We start from the raw sequence: 10159 nt of genomic DNA on the forward strand, positions 1-10159 counted from the left end.
TGAAGCAGGTCTGCAGGTGTCTATCTTTCTCTCCTCCTCTCTGTCCTCCCCTCCTCTCTCCATTTCTCTCTGTCCTATCCAACAACGATGACAACAACAATAATAATAACTACAACAATAAAACAACAAGGGCAACAAAAGGGAATAAATAAATAAAATAAAATATTTTTAAAAATGTAAAAAAAATTATTTAAAAATATTTTTATTTATTTATTTTGGATAGAGACAGAGAGAAATTGAGGGGGAACAAGGAGGTAGGGACAGGAGAAGAGAGAGAGAGAGAAAAAAAGAAAGAGAGAGAGAGAGACCTACAGCACTGCTGCACCATTCCTGAAGCTTCCCCCTAGAGGTGGGGGCTGGGGGTTTGAACCTGGGTCCTTGTGTACTGTAATGTGTGCATTCAACTGTGCACACTTCCTGGTACCCCCATAAGAAAGATCTTGCCATATGTTATCAAAATCTTGAGTTTCTGTCCATCTTATTGGTGTGCAGTGATCTCTTGCTATGTTTTTGCCTTGCACTCCTCTCACTATGCAGAGGTTGTACACCTTTTCATATGTGTAAGAACCATTTATGTTTATAAACTGAGAGCTATCATTTAAAAAAAAAAATTGCCACCAGATTTATCCCCGGTGTTTGTCTTTGAATGATCCCTTCACTCCTGGTGCATTTTTTTTTAATGATATAAGGTGAGAGACAAGAGAGGAAAAGAATGATAGAGAGGTAGAGATAGGTAGAGAGATACCACAGCACTGTTCCACTGTTCATGAAACTTGCCATGAGCTATTGCTCTTATGTGGTGGTTGGTGGCTTGAACCTGGGTCCTTGCACATGGTAAAGTGTGCACTCTATTGAGTGACCTAGCTGCCAACCCTCTCTATCAGTTTTTAGCTAATTTTCCAATCAAGTTGTGGTTTTGTTTGTTTGTTTGTTTATGGTGCTAGGGATTGAACCTGGGACCCCAGAGCCTCAGGCATGAATGTCACTTACAGAACCATTATGCTGTCTCCCCAATGAAGGAATGAAGGGTCTCTTTCTTTTTGGATTTTCTGATCTCTTTCTGAGCAGGAAGGTTATTCTTTTGCCTGCGATATGATAAAGAGTGGTTGGTTGGGGAAAGGGAGGTATTCAAGGCTTACGGGGAGGGGAAAAATTATTTTAAAAATTATTTATTTCTATGAGAGAAAGAGAGAGCAAGAGAGAGCAGAGCAATGCTCAGCTGTGTTGTGTGGCAGATGCAGGGATAGAACGAGGGGCCTCGCACTCAGCTATCTCCCCAACCCTTATGAATTTTTAAAAAAATATTTTATTTATTTATCAATGAGAAAGATAGGAGAGAGAGAGAAAGAACCAGATATCACTCTGGTACATGTGCTGCCAGGAACTGAACTCAAGACCTCATGCTTGAGAGTCTAGTGCCTTAGCCACTGCGCCACCTCCCAGACCACCCTTATGAATTCTTTAGAGCAAACAGATAACAACAACAATACAGGACTTAGGGGCTAGGTAGTAGCTCATCTATTAGGGCCCAAGCTTTACCCCCCACAAAGATCAGGTCTAAGTCCTGGTACCACATGAGAATACCACGACACCATGGGAAGCTCTGTGCCTGGTGGAGCAGTGCTGTGACGCCTCCTCCCTCTCTCTTACACTATTCGAAATAACAAGAATGAAAAAAAAAACTTTAAGGCCGGAAGTGGTGAGCTTTTATGCCTAAACTCCTGGCACTGTAAAAACAAATAAAAGCAGGGCCAGGTGGTGGTGTACCTACCTGGCTGAGTGCACACGTTACAGTGCATAAGGACCCAGGCTCAAGCTCCCACCTGCATGGAGAAAGCTTTGCAAGTGGTGAAGCAGGGCTGCAGGTGTCTCTCCCTTTCTTTCTTTTTTAAATATTTATTTATTTTCCCTTTTGTTGCCCTTGTTGTTTCTTATTGTTGTTGTAGTTATTATTGTTGTTATTGATATCATCATTGTTAGATAGGACAGAGAGAAATGGAGAGAGGAGGGGAAGACAGAGAGGGGGAGAGAAAGACAGACACCTGCAGACCTGCTTCACCGCCTGTGAAGCGACTCCCCTGCAGGTGGGGAGCCGGGGCTTCAAACCAGTCCTTGCGCTTTGCACTTAACATGCACTTAACCCACTGTGCTACAGCCCGACATCCGTCTCTCCCTTTCTATCTCCCCTTCCCCTCTCCATTCATTGGCTGTCTCTATTGATGAATAAAGATAATAAAAATTGTTTTAAAAATAGACAAAAGCAAACACTATTAACACAGGGCCTCCTGTCCCTGTCAGAACAGCAGGTGCTCACAGGAAAAGGGGCCAGGACTGAGCCCACACTCAGAAGCATGGGGACACGTTGGCCCTGGTCCTGCCTGCCTTCGCTGCTCCTGGGGACCTGCCCAGCATGGTGACAAGTCCACAGCCCTGAGCTCTCTGTCGGGCATGGGACTCCATGTCAGAGGAAAGATGACATGCCTGGGGTTGTGTTACTACTTTCCAGATGCAGACTTCTTAGGGGATTAAAAGGTGTTTTTTTTTTCTTCACATTTTTAAAAATATTTATTTACTTATTTGACAGAGGCAGGCAGAAATCAAGAGGGAAGGGAAATGAGAGAGAGAGAGAGAGAGAGAGAGAGAGAGCGCTGCAGTACTGCTTCACTGCTTGTGAAGCCTTTCCCTGCAAGGACCTGCACTCCAGCACCCTGCTCCTCACCTGCAGGGGGATTTCCACAAGCCGTGAAACAGAGCTGCAGATCTCTTTCTCTCTCTCTCTCTGTCTCTCTCTTTCTCCCCACCCTCATCCCCTTTCAGATTCTCTCTGTCCTATCAAATAAAAAAGAAAAATTGGGCTGGGGAAGACAGCATAATGGTTCTGCCAAAGACTTTCATGCCTGAAGCTCTGAGGTCTCCGTTTCAATCTCTAGCACCACCATAAGCCAGAGCTGAGCAGGGCTCTGGTCTCTTCCTCTCTGAATCTTTCTCTCTCCCATTAAAATAAAGTGAATAAAACATTAAAAAAATGACAGCCTCAGGGAGTCTGGTGGTAGCACAGCAGGCTTAGTGCAGGTGGTGCAAAGTGCAAGGACCGGTGTAAGGATCCTGGTTGGAGCCAGGCTCTCTCTAGAGAAGAGTGCTAGAGAGCAGGCCACTCCTCAGGGTGTTACCTTCGTGTCCCATCTGGAGCCAGGCCCCAGCCTGTGCCCTCAGCCTGTGCCCTCAGCCTGTCCCGAGCTGGAGTCTGCCCTGTGTGCTCTGCCCCACTCTGCTTTGTGGCCCGGGAATACACATTCACTTCCCTGGTTGCCCATCCCCTCTTTTGTCCTAATAAGGACATTGGGCTGAGTCCCGTGCCTGGCCCTTGGGGTCTGTCTCATCACACCTGGCTCTGTCCCGCATTGGGTTAGAGAAGAAATCCAAATGCAGACAGAAGTCCCGCTGGCAGACAGTGACTTCTCAGATGCAGAGAGCAAGATAAAGGCAGCCCTGGGGCTGGAGGCCACATCTCCCACCCCCTGGACCAGACTGCCCTCAGCTGCTGAGGCCAAGGGGGAAGAAGAAGGGAAAAGGGGGTCCCTGCAGGGTTGGGGTCTTTTCTGATGACTGTGAGGTCAGAACTTGGTGTTTCTTTGTCTCTCCCTTTCAAAATAAAAAAAAAAGTATTTCATTTGTTTTAGTTTAATGACAAAAAGATATATATATATATATATATATATATATATATATATATATATATATATATATATATATATGGAGAAACCAGAGCCCTGCTCAGCTCTGGCCTGTGGCAGTGCTGGGCATTGAACTGGAAACTTAAAGCCTCAGGCATGAGAATCATTTTGCAGAATCATTATGCTGTCTCCCTGCCTACCCACCCCACCCCCCAAACGAAGGTTTTTTAGTACTCCTAGGAGGTTGCCTAGCCTAACATTTATTATTTACTTACTTTTAAATTATTTACTTCTTTCTAGACATTTTATTTATTTTATCTTAATGAGAGAGAGAGAGAGAGAGAGAGAGAGTCAGCCCAGAGTTCTGCTCAGTTCTGGTTTATTGTGATGCAGGGAATTGAACCTGGGACTTCAGAGCCTCAAGCAAGAATCTTTTTGCATCACCACTATGCTGTCTCCCCAGCCCTATAAATGTTGTCTAAGCCCGAGGTGCTGAGCTGCCACAGGGAACTGATGCGTCAGTCCCTTCTTCCTGCAGCCTGCGGCTTCCTGGGTGTTGAGGCCCTCTGCCGGTGGCCTTGCTTCCCTCACCTGGGCCTCCCCAGGTCTGCCTGAGCCTGGCCCCCTGCTTGGCCCGCACTTCCTCCCACCCCTACCCCCACCCCCATGCCGCAGCACCTCTGGGTCCACCCCTGGCTTCAGGAGGAGGAAGCCTGGTCTCTATGGCGATAGCCTCCTCTGGCCCCAGGATGTGCATCTTCTCTGGTGTTACTATAACAACCCAAATCAGGCCACGTGCCGCCCTTCCATCTCCCTCTCCAGCGGCAGATGCTCCCTCAGGAAGGCAGCTCATGGCTTCCCCATACCCCACAGGATCCCAGCGAGTTTCTCACCTCCCTGCCACCAGCCGCCGGTCAGACTCACTCTCAACACAGCTATCACGATTCTCAATGACTCTCCAGCTTCCAATTTCCCTTTTTGATTTTTCAATATATTGTTTATTTGTTACCTGTGAGCAGCAGAGAGGAGAGAGAGAGAACACAGAGGAGCGCTCCAGGGACCAGCCTGGAAACCCCGTGTACTCAGGGCTCTTCCCACTGAGCAATTTCTCCAGCCTGCTTTCTCACTGGGCCTGATTTTCCCACTAGCTCTGTGTGAGTCTTGCAAAGGGACCAGTTCTCCCAGACACACCCGAGTGCCCAGTACAAGCTGATCCACCACCCTGACCTCAGCTTTCTAACCCAGAGCTAAAGACCACAATATCCCAGGTGGCATTCAACAGGTGAAGGGTCCAGCAAGGGTGCTTCTGCACTAAGCCCTGCTACTCAGCAGTAAAAAGAACAGAATTTTTGTGTTGGGGATACAGAATAATGGTTATGCAAAAGCTTTTCCTGCCTGAGGCTCCCAGGTCTTGGGTTTAAGCCTCAGCACCACCACAAGTCAGAGCTAAGCAGTGCTCTGTTTGAAAAGAAATGAATGTTTGATGCACCATCCGCAACTTGGATGAGCCAGAGGATTGTGTTGGATGGCAATGCCAGTCCAAAGATGTGTGCTCAACTGTAGACACGCACATACGTGTGTATCACAGGACGCCATTTCTCTTATTTTTTAACTTTTTTTATTTTTTTCATGCTTCACAGTGCAGGCATTGTCTCATGCATTTAATTTCAGTATGCACCTGGCCCCCACAGTTCCCTACACCCCTCCCCACCCCCTGCCCCCAGAGTTCCTTCATTTGGCATTTGTCCTCTTTTTGGGTTAGCTCACTTAACATGGTTTCTTCCAATTTCACCCCAGATGATGCAGAGGAGACAATTTTATTCTTTTGAACAGCTGAGTAGTATTCCACTGTGTATATATAATCAGTTTTTGTTCCTTTTTTTTTTTAGCCACTCATCTGTCGTTGAACAACTGGATTGCTTCCAATATTTGGTGACTACAAATTGTGCTGCTATAAACATGGGTATACATAGATTTATTTTTTTAAAAATTTTATTATCTTTATTGATTGGATAGAGATAGCCAGAAATAGAGAGGGTAGGGGGAGATAGAGAGGAAGAGAGAAAGAGAGATTCCTGCAGTCCTGCTTCACCATTCACAAATTTTTCCCCCTACAGGTGAGGACGGGGGCCCAAACCCTGGTCCTTATGCACTGTGACATGTGTGACCAGCCAGGTGCACCACCACTCAGCCTCATAGATCTCTTCTGATAGCTGTTTGGATAGGTGCTGGATCACAGGGTAGGTCTATTTCTAGTGTTCTAAGGCTGTCTTCCACAAGGGTTGGACCAATTTGCACCCCCACCAACAGTACAGGAGTGTCCCCTTTCCTCCACATCCTCTCCAGTACTTATTGTTATTGTCTTTTATAATATAGGACATTCTCACAGGTTTAACGTGGTATCTCCTTGCTGTCTTTATTTGTATTTTTCTGGTAATTAATGACCTTGAACACTTCCTTATTCCTTATGTGTGTCTATTGACCCTCTTGGGTCTCTTCTGTAAGATTTCTGTTCCCGTCCTTACCCCACTTTTTTTTTTTTTTAATATTTATTTTATTTATTATTTATTCCCTTTTGTTGCCCTTGTTGTTTTTATTGTTGTAGTTATTATTGTTGTTGTCGTTGTTGGATAGGACAGAGAGAAATGGAGAGAGGGAGGGGAAGACAGAGAGGAGGAGAGAAAGATAGACACCTGAAGACCTGCTTCACCGCTTGTGAAGCGACTCCCCTGCAGGTGGGGAGCCGGGGTTCGAACCGGGATCCTTATGTCGGCCCTTATGCTTTGCGCCATCTGTGCTTAGCCCGCTGCACTACAGCCCGACTCCCCTTACCCCACTTTCTTATGGGGTTGTTTGTTTTCTTGGTGTTAAGTTTCCTGAGCTGTGTGAATGTTGGTTATTATACCCTTATCTGAGGTGTGTTGTATAGAGATCTTCTCCCACTCTGGAGGGTGTCTTTCTGTTAGTTCAGTGATACTCTTTGCTGCGCAGAAGCTCTGCAGTTTGATGCAGTCCCATTGATTGATTGATTGATTTTAATTTCTTTGCTGTTGGACTTGAATCTCTGAAAAACCTTTTTGAAGCATAGGATATGACTCCATTTCTACAAATTAATAAAATTAAGAAACAGAACTGGAGAAGAGTTAAGTAGTTGGCCAGGACTGTGGGGTGGGAGGCAAGGCAGGAGGGACGTGCGTGCGGCTATAGAGGGGCAGCGAGGGGAGTCCTGTGGTAATGGGAACTTTCTGGAACCTGACCTTGACCTAGAGGCTATTAATTTTTTAAAATATTTATTTATTTATTCCCTTTTGTTGCCCTTGTTATTTTACTGTTGTAGTTATTATTGTCATTGTTATTGATGTCATTGTTGGATAGGACAGAGAGAAATGGAGAGAGGAGGGAAAGACGGGGAGAGAAAGATAGACACCTACAGACCTGCTTCTTCTTCTTCTAGCGTTTGCCCTTCTTCCGTAGCCAGTCGACAGCATCAGGTTGAGCCTGATGTCAAGTTTCGAGACCTCCTTTGAATCTGGAGAGGTGGCAGTCGTTGACTATGTGGGTCATAGTCTGTCTGGAGCCGCAGGGGCAGTTCGGGTCGTCTCTGGCTCCCCAGCGATGGAACATAGCGGCGCACCGGCCATGGCCTGTTCGATAGCGATTGAGGAGGGCCCAATCATAACGTGCTAGGTCAAAGCCGGGTTGACGCTTGCAGGGGTCTGCGATGAGGTGTTTGTTCTTTACCTCAGCTGACTGCCAACTCTGTTTCCAAGAGTCTGGAACAGAGAAGTTCAGTGTAGGCATAGGGGACCAGATTGGGTGACGAGACGTCAAGCGTTGGACAGGGTGGGCGAAGATATCCACGTATATTGGCAGGTCCGGTCGAGCGTAGACGTGGGAAATGAACTTAGATGATGCTGCATCCCGACGAATATCTGGCGGGGCGATGTTGCTAAGAACTGGCAGCCATGGAACCGGGGTGGAACGGATGGTTCCAGAAATTATCCTCATGGAGGAATATAATTTGGAATCGACCAAGTGGACATGGGGGCTACGGAACCATACTGGGGCACAGTATTCTGCAGTGGAATAGCATAATGCCAGAGATGATGATCGTAGTGTGGAAGCGCTCGCACCCCATGAGGAGCTGGCCAGACCTACTTCACTGCCTGTAAAGGACTCCCCTGCAGGTGGGGAGCCAGGAGAGAGGAGAGAGCTAGAGAGCAGGCCAGGAGGGTGCCACCTGTCCGTTCAGCACCTGCTAACTGTCCTGGCCCCCCAGTTTGGCCACATATAAGAGAAATAGAGGTGAGGTGGGGGCGGGAAGCGCAGAGGAAGAAAGTAAAGATGGCTATTCTCTGTTTAATATTCTTTTTTAAAAAGTCCATCATATTATCTCTCTCTCTCTCTTAAAATTTGTTAATTAATGAGAGAACCAGAGCATCACTCTGGCATGTGCAATGCAAGAGATCAAACTTGGGACCTCATGCTTGAAAGTCTAATACCCTATCTACTGCACCCCTCCCAGACTGCTGTTTAAGATTCTTTTTTTTTTTTAAAAGATTTTAAAAAATATTTATTTCCTTTTGTTGTCCTTACTGTTTTATTGTTGTAGTTGTTGATGTCGTTGTTGTTGGATAGAACAAAGAGAAATGGAAAGAGGACAGAAAGACAGGGAGAGAGAAAGATAGACACCTGCAGACCTGCTTCACCACTTGTGAAGTAACTCCCCTGTAGGTGGGGAGCAGGGAACTTGAACTGGGATCCTTACACTGGTCCTTGTGCTTGGCACCATGTGCGCTTAACCCGCTGTGCTACCGCCCAACTCCCTAAGATTCCTTTTTTAACTGCTATTTAAGATTCTTGTGTGACACCCAAATTCCCCCCCCACACACACACACAAAGACGTTTTTTCCAACCAGAGTCATTTCTGGGGCTCCACACCTGTATGATTCTTCAGCTCTATGTGGACTTCCCCATCCTCTGCCCCTTCAGATAGAGGCTGGGAGAGAGGAAGAAAGAAATAAGAGAAGGAAGACATCATAACACTGCTCCTGCAGCTCCAGTGGCGCAACCGGTTAGCACGCGGGACTTATACATAACACTGCTGCACGCTGGACTTATACATAACACTGCGGCTCGCGGGACTTATACATAACACTGCGGCTCGCGGGACTTATGCATAACACTGCCGCACCACTTATGAAGCCCCATGCTGGTGCTCCCTGGTGATGGCTGGGGACTCAAACCCAAATCCTTGTGCCTGGTAAAGTGTGTGCCCTACTGGATGAGCAGCCTCCTGGACACAGTTAAAAAGCAAATGTATATATTATATAAATGTAAAAGCAGATATATTTTATGTAAACATATATTATATAAATGTGTGAGCAGATATATTCATGTAACTATATATTATATAAATGTATAAGCAGATATATTTATGTAAATATGTATTATATAAATGTATAAGCAAATATATATTATGTAAATATGTATTATATGAATGTGTAAGCAGATATATTTTATTTAAATATATATTATGTAAATATGTATTATATGAATGTGTAAGCAGATATATTTTATTTAAATATATATTATGTAAATGTATAAGCAGATATATATTATATAAATATATATTATATAAATGTATAAGCCAATATATTATATAAATATATATTATATAGATGTATAAGCAAATATATTAATGTATAAGCAGATATATATTATATGAATATATTATATAAATGTATATTATATAAATATATGTTATATAAATAACATATAAGCAAATATATGTTATATAAGTGTATATTATGTAAATATATATTATATAAATGTATAAGCCAATATATATTATATAAATATATTTTATAAATGTATAAGCAAATACATATTATGTAAATATATTATATAAATGTATAAGCCAATATATTATATGAATATATTATATGAATGTATATTATGTAAATATATGTTATATAAATGTATAAGCAAATATATATTATATAAATGTATAAGCAAATATATATAATATATAAGCAAATATATATAATATATAAAGCAAATATATATTTGTATATGTTGGTCTGCTTCTAAATCCTGCTTTTTTTTTTTTTTTTGTAAAAATACTCTGAGTGTATTATAATAATTTGTTTTCAAAGTTCATGTAGAAACACTGAGAATCTTTGAGTTTTCAACCTGATATCCATACATTACAAGAAGCAAACAAAGTCACAGTTCACCCTTAAACCCTTAATAAGCTTCCACTGTACGAAGGTTAAGAGGCTCTGAGCTCCCACACAGAAAAAAAAAAAAAGCTGGCGGAAGCCCCCAGTTAAGTTTGTCCTCCACCAGCACTCTAGCACTTCCAAATAATAATGGCCGCAGTGGAAAATTTCAGAGCCCAAGATCAAAGATCCTCTAGAATTTTTTGTAGTCTCTAGAGAACCTTAACACTATTCTTTCTCAATGTCACAGACTAACAAGAA

Source organism: Erinaceus europaeus, chromosome 3 (assembly GCF_950295315.1).
Source record: "Erinaceus europaeus chromosome 3, mEriEur2.1, whole genome shotgun sequence".
In the NCBI taxonomy this organism is placed as follows: Eukaryota; Metazoa; Chordata; class Mammalia; order Eulipotyphla; family Erinaceidae; genus Erinaceus; species Erinaceus europaeus.